Genomic DNA, 11,114 nt, shown 5'->3' on the forward strand with positions numbered 1-11,114 from the left:
GAAGACCCCGCGGAGAGATTCGCCGGCCGGACCCGTCCCCTCCGGGGGGCTGAGCGTAGCCTCCTCCCGTCCCCCGCTGCAGTGCCGCCGTCGGGGAGTCCGTGGGGCAGCGGCTCCCCCGCTGGACCGAGAGGGGGAGCGATGACGGGGCCGAGGGGGAAGGGTGAGGAAATAAAAACGCTTTTCCCTTCACTCAGTGTCTCCGTCGTGCTGCTTTAGCAAGACACATCGCACCTGCGATCTCTCATGTAGCAGCAGTTGCAGAGAAACTCGTTCTCCAAGGACATCATACACTCACTCCTCCCCGCCCGCTCCCCGGGAACTCACGGGCTGTCACCTCCCAGTAACAACAGTTTTCTTTCCTGGAGTAGGAAGTTGGTATATTTGGTTGTTTGCTGCACACAAAACAAGTTCTAGTTAGAAATGCCTCACGGATCTTCACGGAGATGAAACAAATCGAGCTAAGTTTGATTACTGAGTTACATTTCCTAACTGAGCAGGCGTGAGGCATGGACTGTTCTTTAAAGGCAGGTCTCAAACTGCCCTTTGCGTCTCCCTTGTACAGAACAGTTCAACCTAGACTGCGAATCAAGAAACAGCCCAACACATTGCAGAACGTGGTATTCAGTGGTGTGAACTCTTAACAGAATTTGGGGCACCTAAGAATAAAATACATCCACTAGACAGGCTGTTAGGCACAGAGAGATGTTCCCAGGAGATAAGGCTGTTGTTTAACTACAGAATTAAGGCATTTAGATAATTTCCTTTTCGTTTTAGAAAATAAACGCCCTCAGGGGAAAATTACAGATAATCACTAATAGTGAGTCAATGTATTTAAATGCCAGTTGTGAACGTTTCCTTTTGTGCACAGGATGGGCTCTCACCTCTCCCAAATGCAGGCAGGGAATTTGCCATGCCTGTCCACCTTTTCTGCACTGATCCAGATCAGTTTTGGGGATTGATCTCTGCTGTTTTTAAAGAGACCAAAGATGTAGGGGACAGGATTGGAGTTAGTCTTCCACTGTTGGCAATCAATTAATTGCCGTGTTAGGGGGATGGAGGTCTGAACAGTCAAGGGGACCATCGACAGCCCTTCCCTACGGGGGGAAGTTTGTAGGGCAGAACAGGAGGTGACAGGCCCAGAACCAAGGCTGGACATTGGCTTCCAGGAGTGAGTTTGGGATACAGTCTGACAAGGTGCTGGAATTCAATTACAGTCTGAGTAAGTAACTTCAGGTACAACAACAGAAAAAGCTGTTGCCGTCACCTGCTACTTACTTGCAGAAATTGGAGATTAATTGTTAAGTGCACTGGGGCATTGTTGCAATTGTCCCTGTGCAAGGAGTGGAGAGCCAGGCTCCCGTTCAGCTGCAGACCTGACTTCAAGGGAAGCGTAATGTCTTGACTGGATTTTGCTGACAAACTATTTTAAAAGTTGATATGTACAGGCATGTCTCAGAAACACCACCACCAAAAACAGGGTATTAGTGATGGTAAGTATATTGCTAATATTTAAGGAAAAAAATTCATTGAGTATATAGGGACACGAGATTTTGAAATACATCATGGTACATTCTCTTTTCATGTGTTAATTATTAACTAAAACCTAGATCAATCCTATTTGTATTTGGGCAGCATCAATAAGGAGACATTAAACTGAAGCTCCTTCACTAGGAACTTGTTTCTTCCAGAGCCTGTCAACACTCAAGGAAAAGAAATGGCCTCATGGTGTTACTCTGAGTAACTAAGATCTTCGTCAACTTCTGAAAAAGGCTACGTTATCTAAAAACTGTCCAGGAACCCTACAGTGACTGCACTCCTGAAGCAAGAAGCCCATTTTTGTGGGACAAAATCTGACCATAAGTTGGTGGCACAAAGCCATCACCTCAGCTGTCACTTTACCTGCATGTCTGTCAGCTGAAAACTTTATCCTTTTTTTGTGTGTGTGTGTAAATGACAGAAAATGTGCAATGTGGCCTCCAGTTCCCTGTGTTGTTTTTGTTTTCTTTCTTAGAGAGCTTGTTTTCATGTCTTAGGACAACACAACCACCAACTGCTCTGAGCCAATGTATTTTTTTTCCTAGCAGACAGCCTAACAAACTCTGTGCAATATTAACCATGCAGAAAGGTCAGCCAAGCACTTGCAGACATCCAGGTCTCCATCGTTGCTCCTTGAGTTCAAAGTGTGGCTCCACTGTGTCTGTGTTGCTGAGCAAGCACACTTTCAATTCTGCCCCAGGTAAGCAGATCAGGATTTGACTTTCAGCCTCGTTGTATTGGTGATTACTGAATGTTCAACTTTCGATAATATGTATAATGTATAGTACTGTGTCATTATAATCTTCCTCCAGGCTGTGCTGAGATTTTCTTTGCTTGCTATGGAGTCAGTGCATGCAATCAAACTCGAGTGTTCTGACTGAGCACTTCTGTTTATATCCCAAAGAGGCTGAATCTTCTGGGATACTTAATTTTAGGTAAAATAGCTTTATTACTGCTTTCGATTCATTTAACAGCTTTCCCCGAGGTAATATCATGCTTCAATGCAGCAAACCCCTTTATCATTTTAAGATCTCCAGAGAAGAGCTAGAAGCCGTATACCAGTAGCATCTGTGATGGAACAAGTGATCTCAGTGCCTAAAACCATCATTTCCTGTTTTAATGCCCCTTCTCTGTTCACAAACATCCTTCCAAATGCATGCAGCCCTACAGCCAGTTGAAATAGCCTTGTGTAATAGATTTGCAGTCTCAGCATTTCATCTCAAGCCACAAAAGTATTTGCTAACACTTGGAAAAACTGCTAAAAAATCAGCACCTGATTTAGACTTGAATGTTTCCTCTGCTGCTGCCATCACTGTACACATAACAGCAGTACTTCTTTTTCTGTCTGTTAAATGCAAACTGCTAAGCTGTCAAACTTTACTTTCACTTCCTCATCAATAGCTGTTTCCAGTGAAAAGATGTCCAACAGCATTCTAGATTTACCTTCTTCATCCCTGCCAGAACACCACAGACTACAAGGCAAATAAGCTCCTTCTCAGTTTTCTGAGAGAAGTTGCAAGTGCAGTTTTCTTGAAAAAATGCAGCCTTCCATACCTGTTCCTTCTTTCTCACATGATCACACTGCTTACATGCATTCACTGTACATTCAGAATTACTTTAGAGACAGCTAGAGACTGATTGTATTGAAATTAGAAACAGGGTATTGTCAGGTTCAAAATATACTGCTGATGTAATAAATGCAGTGCTGTGGAATGCTTGGGAAGATGTTGAATCCTCCTCTCTCTTATCTGCAAGTACCAAGTCACTCTCATCTCCACTTTTTTCCAATGCCTTCTTCTGAATCATGGGCACTCTAGTCATCTCCTGTTTCAAATTCTTTTTTTCCCATAAAGAGCTCTGAATTAGTACTCTTTCATTGTGTGGCAGGATCTAGTGTGAGGTGGGAAATTAGAAACCTAAACTTTAATTGTTTCCTCTTTACACTTTTGAAACTGTGTCTCTAAGAAGTGGGCAAAACCTAAACATCACTTTGTAGGAAAAGTGGAATTCCAAGTACTTTGAGCCTTCTTACTTTTCATAGTAGCAGGGAGTAAATTCAGGGCAAGCCTAGAAATCTGTGTTTTACTCGCTTGGGGCACTGATGACAATCCTATTGTAACCTGGGAGGTGACATGTGGTGCCTGGATGCTTCCTCATGCCTGTGTGGCAGGAGCTGCAAAGCCTTTCAAGTCTTGCAAACCATCCATCAGGAGAGCCCATTTCAAACCCTGAATCATAAAAAGTGATGGGAAAGGGAAGAAATGTGAAACACCCGTCTTGGAATGCATTTGGAAATCACATCTTGGAAATGCTATCTCTTAATTCTGGGAAGCCACAAACACCTCCAGTTATCCAGGCAATAAGACGACAGTTTGTAGATGATCTTTCCATCTTCAAAAGTGCCTTCTGAATGGGTGAAAGAGGGAATGGGCAAGAAAGAAGGGGGATAATGAAGAGGTGGATACAGCCTCACTCTTCCAGTCCTGGGCAGGAGACATGGATTTGTCTGGAAAGAGGAGTTCAGAGGTGAGGGAGAAGAGAAAGGACAGAAGAGTGCTCCTTGCCAACTCCAGCCATACAGCTCATGAGCTTCAGTTGGTTTTTAGACAGGAATGGAACCCTGACTGCAGTGGCTGAAGAAATGGACACGTTTCCATTCACACAGGCGCTGAGCCTGTATGAACAAGTGACAGTGGGTGTCCAGGGAAATTACAGGCCAAACAGGGAGTTGCCTAATGAATTTTGGATAGGGTAGAAAATCCTGGAAAGCAGAGTGACTGGATCACTCACAGGAGTGAAATTTATTTAACAATTTAGATGAGATCTGGAGGGACTGGATCTCAACCCTAAGAGCTGCACACCTGTGAAAATTCCAGTCTGCGGTCTCTGATGCAGTATAAAAAGGACCAGAAAGACAATTTCATTCTTCTCACTCCTGTTTTAATTTCTATTTGTGATACACTGTTATCATTTTGGAACTAATTTCATTCAGTCTCCACAGGAAGGCTCAAAAACTTGAGTCCTGTGTCTTAGTCTAGAGCTGACAGCACTCTGGAGACGCATACGGTGACTGTTCATATACAGTCATCCTACCTCTTCAGTTCAGGCACAGCTGAAGCATTTCCCTTGACTCTTCGAATTTGTTCTATTTTAAAACTTCTGCCAACATGCCACGTCTTCTATGAAAAGAAAGATCCACAGGGACTTAAATGAAGTAATAAAAAGCACCACTATTAAAAAATGAAAGTGCAATGCTGAGTTTTACGTACATGAAAGTTGAAATTTCTATGCATTAAATTCAGTGAGGGAAGAATATGCTGCAAAATTGCTTCTATCATCATATCTTTAGATCATTTTCTGTCAGTAAATTGATAATAATTACTCCTGTACTTGCTAAGCCTGTATTTCAATAAGCACTTGAATGACAACTTAGTTCAGATACTTATTTCTTGTTGGGTTCAGCTCATGAAAAAATTGGTCTCATTTACTACAAGGCAAAGACTAGCTCGCGAAGAAATAGGATTGGTTTAAAACAACTATTGTAGTGTGATAATTCTTTGTAAGATTTTCTGCCTAAATGACTCTTTTGCAGTTAAGAGTTATATCACATTAAACTGAACTGAGATGAAACTTTGTAAACTAGTAATTTAAAATATATTGCACTAAGCTGCTGCATCACTAAATGTACAGGCAACACTGGCTGCAAATGCATAAACATTTTTCAGGGCTACAGTTATATCATATTCTTTAATAAACACAACTATTATGTTATACAAAATCAATTTCCACTGAAGAGCAAAAACTTAGTTTCAGTTCCATGTGAAGTACTGAAATGTGATTTTTAGTCAACTGAGAAGTCGTTCAGTCTTTTAGTGCTGCTTCATACTAACGTAAATGTACTTGGGAGCCATTTCCAGTTACTCTACCAAGGCTTTACTCCTGTGTTTCCAAGATTGGCTCAAAACCACCAGGAAGTCAAGACATTTATTACCAAAACATTAAGTATGCACAGTTACACAGGGTCTGCCTCTTCAAATGTGGTTGAGGAGTTGAACCAAATTAGGCCATCCAGGACAGAGTATGCTGCAACAGTCCAGGCTTGAGAAGTAGACCCTTCTAATAAAAGAAAAGAAAAATACCTTGACAATTACTGCAATGAATTTCACCTCTGAGATATGAAAGCATAGATGCATGGCCAGTAGCCATTTTGCATTAAGCGTTTCTTCACAGCTGCTACCTAATGCATTACTTCAACAACTGAAGGTCCAATAATTTCCATAGTAAGTAGGCTTGCAGCAATGAAATTTAAAATTTGTTCCTGGGCAGCCAAGTAATGAGAAGTTTGTGGTCAGTTCATCACACATTGTCTCTGCTGCTCCTTCCTCCTCAGGGAGAGGACTCCTCATGTGCTTTCCATAATCCAGCGTGGGGTCCTGCCCATGGGAGTCAGTCCGCCATGAACTTCTCCAATGTGAATCCTTCCCATGGGCTGTGGTTCTTCGTGAGCTGATCCAACGTGGGTCCCTTCCACGGGATGCAATCCTCCAGGAGTAGGTTGCTCCACCATGGGTCTCCTGTGGGGTTCTGCCAGGAAACTTGCTCTGGATGGGCTCCTCCATGGGCTGCAGGTGGATCTCTGCTTCCCCGTGAACCTCCATGGGCTGCAGGGGCACAGCTGGCCCTCCGCATGGTCTTCACCAGGCTGCTGGAGAATTTCAGCTCCGGTGCCTGGAGAACATCCTCCCTCTCCTTCTCCACTGACCCTGGTGTCTCAACAGAGAAGGCTGTTCCTTTCACATATTCTTACTTCTCTCTCCAGCTGCAATTGCTCCTCCATAGTAACTTTTCTCCTTCTTAAATCTGTCATCCCAGGAGCTCTACATCCATCACTGAAGGGCTTGGCTTGGCCAGTGCCAAGTCCATCTTGGAGCCATCTGCATTTGCTGTGTTGAACATGTGGGAAGCTTCTGGTAGTTTTCATAGAAACCACCCCTGCTACCAAAACCTTGCCATGAAAACCCAATACTTTGGTAATTCCACATTTGTGTCCTGGGGGCCTCAGGGCATCTCAAAAGATGCCTGTGTTCAGGTAACTGAATTGAGCCCTTGACAGTTGAAGACAATCTAAGAAATGTAATATGTGCAGCCTAGAAAGTGATTCAGCTCAGCCTAAAGTAAGCACCAAGGAGATTCACCTGCCCAGATATGTATGCCTGGTCCCATCTCCAGCAGCCAGCCCATGGTGTCTGGCACATCCACACTGGAGTTGCCGATATTGCACAGAGGGCTCATTTCATCTGCCTGCATATGGTTGAAATGACTTCTGGCTTGGTATCCCATTTGTCTTCAACTTAATATTCCAAAACAAAAGAAGTCACATGTAGATCTTGTGTTATATCTGTCAGCTTTGGGTAGACAAGGTGGTGACTCTGTGGCATGACACAATGATTGTCGAACAGCACCATCTACCCTCCTGTGGCCAACCAAATGTGGGAGATTCATGTCCACCCGTAATGGCCACTGGAAGTCAAGCAGAATACCCTCATACATTCAGAATGGTACCCAATGTCATGTGTAAGGATGGGAGTCTTGACCATAGTGGTTGTTTGCCTCTCCAATTACACAATCTGCTTTTGCCAGACCTCTGTGAGTCCTGCATCATCCAGCTCTTTTTGAAGGTATGTGGGTGTCCGAATCTCAAACAGTCTCACTCTACTTCAAGAGAAATTTTTATCTCAACACCTTTAATGATATTCCTTTACATCATACATCTACTTCAATCATTAATATAAGGCTTGCTTTACCCTCATCTGAAATCCAAGGAGGTCTATTCTTTGGAGCAATAAGATGTCCATCTATTCCTTAGAGTGAAATTAGACAAAGGATAACATTTAACAGTGTCAGGATCTTAATATTTCTTCCTGAGCAGGAGGCAGTCTGTTTAGGTTATTGTCCCCCTTAAGTGACAGACTTACAACCCCTTCTTTAGACCAAACCATCAACAGCAAAACAGGAAGCCATGTGTGCTATCACTGCCTTCAGCTCTCTGAGATTAGGTGTTTGTGAGACTATTTTGAATATTCTCAAGGTCAGTGATTAGATTTCAATCAGCCTCTCTCATTCACCCCTACATTGCATATCTGCTACAAATCAAAGAAGGATGAGCAATCTAATAACAAAGGATGAGCCATGCCACAATTATAATGTGGGTAGCTGAAGGCAGGAGTAACAGAAATGCCACAGTGATAAAGTAACACATATTGGCACATCAGTGTTTCAGTCCTCCTCATGCATCAGTTAACTTCAGAAAAAATTAGTATCTGAGAGATTCTAAAGAAAGAAGTGTTTGGTATGTTTGCTCATTGGCTGTGAGGAAAATCCCAAGTTGTGGCTGAAGGAGGTATTGATTAAGCTTTGATATATGTACATTTGAGCTATATGTAAGGAAGTTAAGCAGTCTTATCCTCTAAAATTGTTGGGCCCCTAGGAAGCTTACCTACTTTTGGGGCTGCATCTAAGCATTTTCCAAGTGTAAATCTTTGATTTACAATGTTCTTTCACATGCGCACAGAATGTAACCCAGGCAAAAATTCAGCTTGAAAAAAATTCAGCTTTGCAGCCCCTGTAACTATGTTCAAATGCATTCATTGCTGGAAGAATGTACCCCCTTACCAACATGGTGCGTGTATTCTTTATCCAAACCATTTTTTTGTTTTTTAAATTGCAAAAAAATTTCCTTGTAGCAGAAAATCTTTCATAGATACACGATGAGACAGTCGACCCACAGAGAGAAAAGCAGACCCCTGCCATTGTGAAACGTGCTTCATAGGAGACAGCAGTGAGTTTTAAATCTATTAGATTTTTTTTTTTTAAATGTACTACAGTTAGGCATCATCAAGCAATTCCGTCTTTGGCCTGAAACAGGGAAGGGACTCTTTGCAAGGAAAGTGGGGGAGAAACAGTATTTCCCAGACCGATTTCTCTGTTAGGTACTATGGGGTAGCTATTGAGTGAGCTACAATTTTTGGGGCATGCTGTCAATGCAAGTTTCGTTTGGGCAGTTTATAGTCACAATGGCTGATATGGCACTTTTCTGTCTGAATTATGTAGATTAGTCATAGATACAAGAAAACTTTGTCTTTTTTTATTAACTTAGCATTTAAGTTCCTCTAGGATTGGCTTTCAGCTGACAAACAGATTTTGGCTGAAAGGAAGGTAACTGTCCCTTTCTCATTGTTATTTCTATCTTCGGTTCAAATCAGTTTTTAACTTAAAAAGCTGGTAAATTTGAGGAAGATGATCTACTAAATACATCCACTTATTTTTCATGTGTATTTTTCATTGCTGCCTGAGAATCCCTCTTATCAAAAAGCAAGGGCTTTTCTGGATGCTCCCTTACAGTGGATGTGCTGTAAGGGCAGAGCATCAATACCTGCAGTGTGTGAGGCTTGTCTTAGCATGTTTGCTGTTATTATTATTTCAGCAGGCCAGCAGCGGTTTCCCAAGGATCACAAATGAAAGCTGGAAAATGTGATTTTTCAAAGTGAGGCAGGTATCTCCAAAAAAAAGCTCAGCAAAATTTCACACCATGGAGAGAGCATGCTTCCCAAAGCTACGGGCATCCTCCAGATCCATCTCACAGCTGTCAGTGCAGTCAGCACTGTAACACCTCAAGGTCAATGGATTTGGTCTCCAGAGACTGCAGCAGCACTCTTGTCTCTTATAATGCTGACAGGCTTGGTTTGGTGGCAAAGGACCCACCTGGTTTGGTGTCTTCAAGCCATGCCCCCTACACACTCATGACCTGCCTGGTGAGGCATTTCATGTTTGCCTGTAACAACGTGTTCACACAGCCCTCTGTAGCTCCCTGTGACTAACACAATGTGTTTTGATTTCTAACTCCTCTTTTGCAGTGCTCAAAACAGATCAGGTGTCTCATTTCACACATATCATTGCTCAGCTGCATCCTGCGCTGTTCCCATTCTTCACCTAAGTCCCAGACCATACCACATATGATACACTTCTCCTACTCCTACCATGAAAGGACATCACACTCCAGAGCAGCATCTTGCCTATACTTTCACATTACTGCTTTAGCTTAGGTCAAGGATTTCCATTTTTATTCTCAAATCACTCTCCAGGCTTTCTTTGGCCAGTGTTGGACCTATATATGAGCAGTATTAAATGGGGCTGCAGAGTGAACTCTCTCAACAGCAAATGTCAGCTAAATACCCATGAGAAGGTGGCCACTCCTTAAAGAAGAGGTAGGAAGGCTCTTAACTGTGAAACATATGTAAACTGGAAGGAGTATCTTTCTTTGAGTGTCAGCTTCACCTACAACATGATATAAGGGAGATGTCTTTAATGTCCCTTCCAACCCAAACATTCTATGATTTTATGATAATAACGCAGTGTAAAAAGAGTGAAGACTTTTAGCAAAGTCTTTCTATACAATAAAAAAGTCTCTTATATACAAGAGAATAGTAATATTAGAAAAAATTCTTCTATGGGCATAACTATGTTAATTGTGGCTTGGTTTGTGCCTCTTCTAAAATGGGACTTATCTTCACCAACAAAGGCATTTTTATGCTTCTTTAACAGGGGGCGTGGATGCATGAGAAGATCTCTGGTTGGTGGCAAGTGCTATCTGATCTGCAGTAACAGTCTGTCCAGGTGTGTTTGATACATGCAACTGTAAACTTGTCATCCCTTAAAAGAAACGTTTCCCCTCTCTTTCTCCTTGTCCAGCTACTTGACCCCAGTAATCAGTACTGCAGATGCTCCAGGGACCAGGGAGGTGACATATACAGGCTTGTGGAGCAAAATCCCAGAGTCTGGGACTTGCACTTGATAGGGAGAAGGCAAGGGAGAAGCTATTCCATTGTACATCTACAGCAAACTCCTCCCCCTCAACACCCAGCCCTTCTGCTTCAGCAGAGTAGCCTGCTTCTTTCAATCATAAGCAATAAAAATCATGTGACTAATAATCCAGCCAGTTCTGTCCTTTCTCACATGCACCCTCTTTTTCCAGTAACCCCTCCCCTGATGCACTCAAATGGAGCCAGGGAGCCAGACATGGAGGACAGGAGCAACGCACGACCCATAAGCAGGAGACAAACCTTGCTTTGCATAGGATTTTAATTTCTATTTCTGTTCGGAAATGGGAAATGCTTTGGTCACCCACAGGCCCACTGTTCGAGTAAAGTAATCCAGTAGCCATATAGGGCATGAAACAAGGATGGTTCTGCCAGAGCTACTCTGTCCTAAAGTAACCTACAGGTCCAACTGTACAGGTAAATAAAAGAGAGCTGTGGTGTACATGTACACTCATCCCCTAATCAGTTTAATTGCTGTTCTGTCTCTGCTTTTGCACAACTCTCTGCAAGACTAATCTGCTACAAGGGGGAGCAGCCATAACCACTGCAGACCTGAGCCAAATGGTGCTACTTAGCCCTAGGCACAGGAATCAGTCTCTTTTATTCACTTTTCTTCAGCAGCATGAAAATGGCTAAAAGTGCAATTAGCCCTTTTTGTTTGGTACAAGGATTTTATTTTTTTAAATCTACACATGCAGC

This window comes from Corvus brachyrhynchos, unplaced genomic scaffold (genome assembly GCF_000691975.1).
Source record: "Corvus brachyrhynchos isolate BGI_N302 unplaced genomic scaffold, ASM69197v1 scaffold103, whole genome shotgun sequence".
Classification (NCBI taxonomy): domain Eukaryota; kingdom Metazoa; phylum Chordata; class Aves; order Passeriformes; family Corvidae; genus Corvus; species Corvus brachyrhynchos.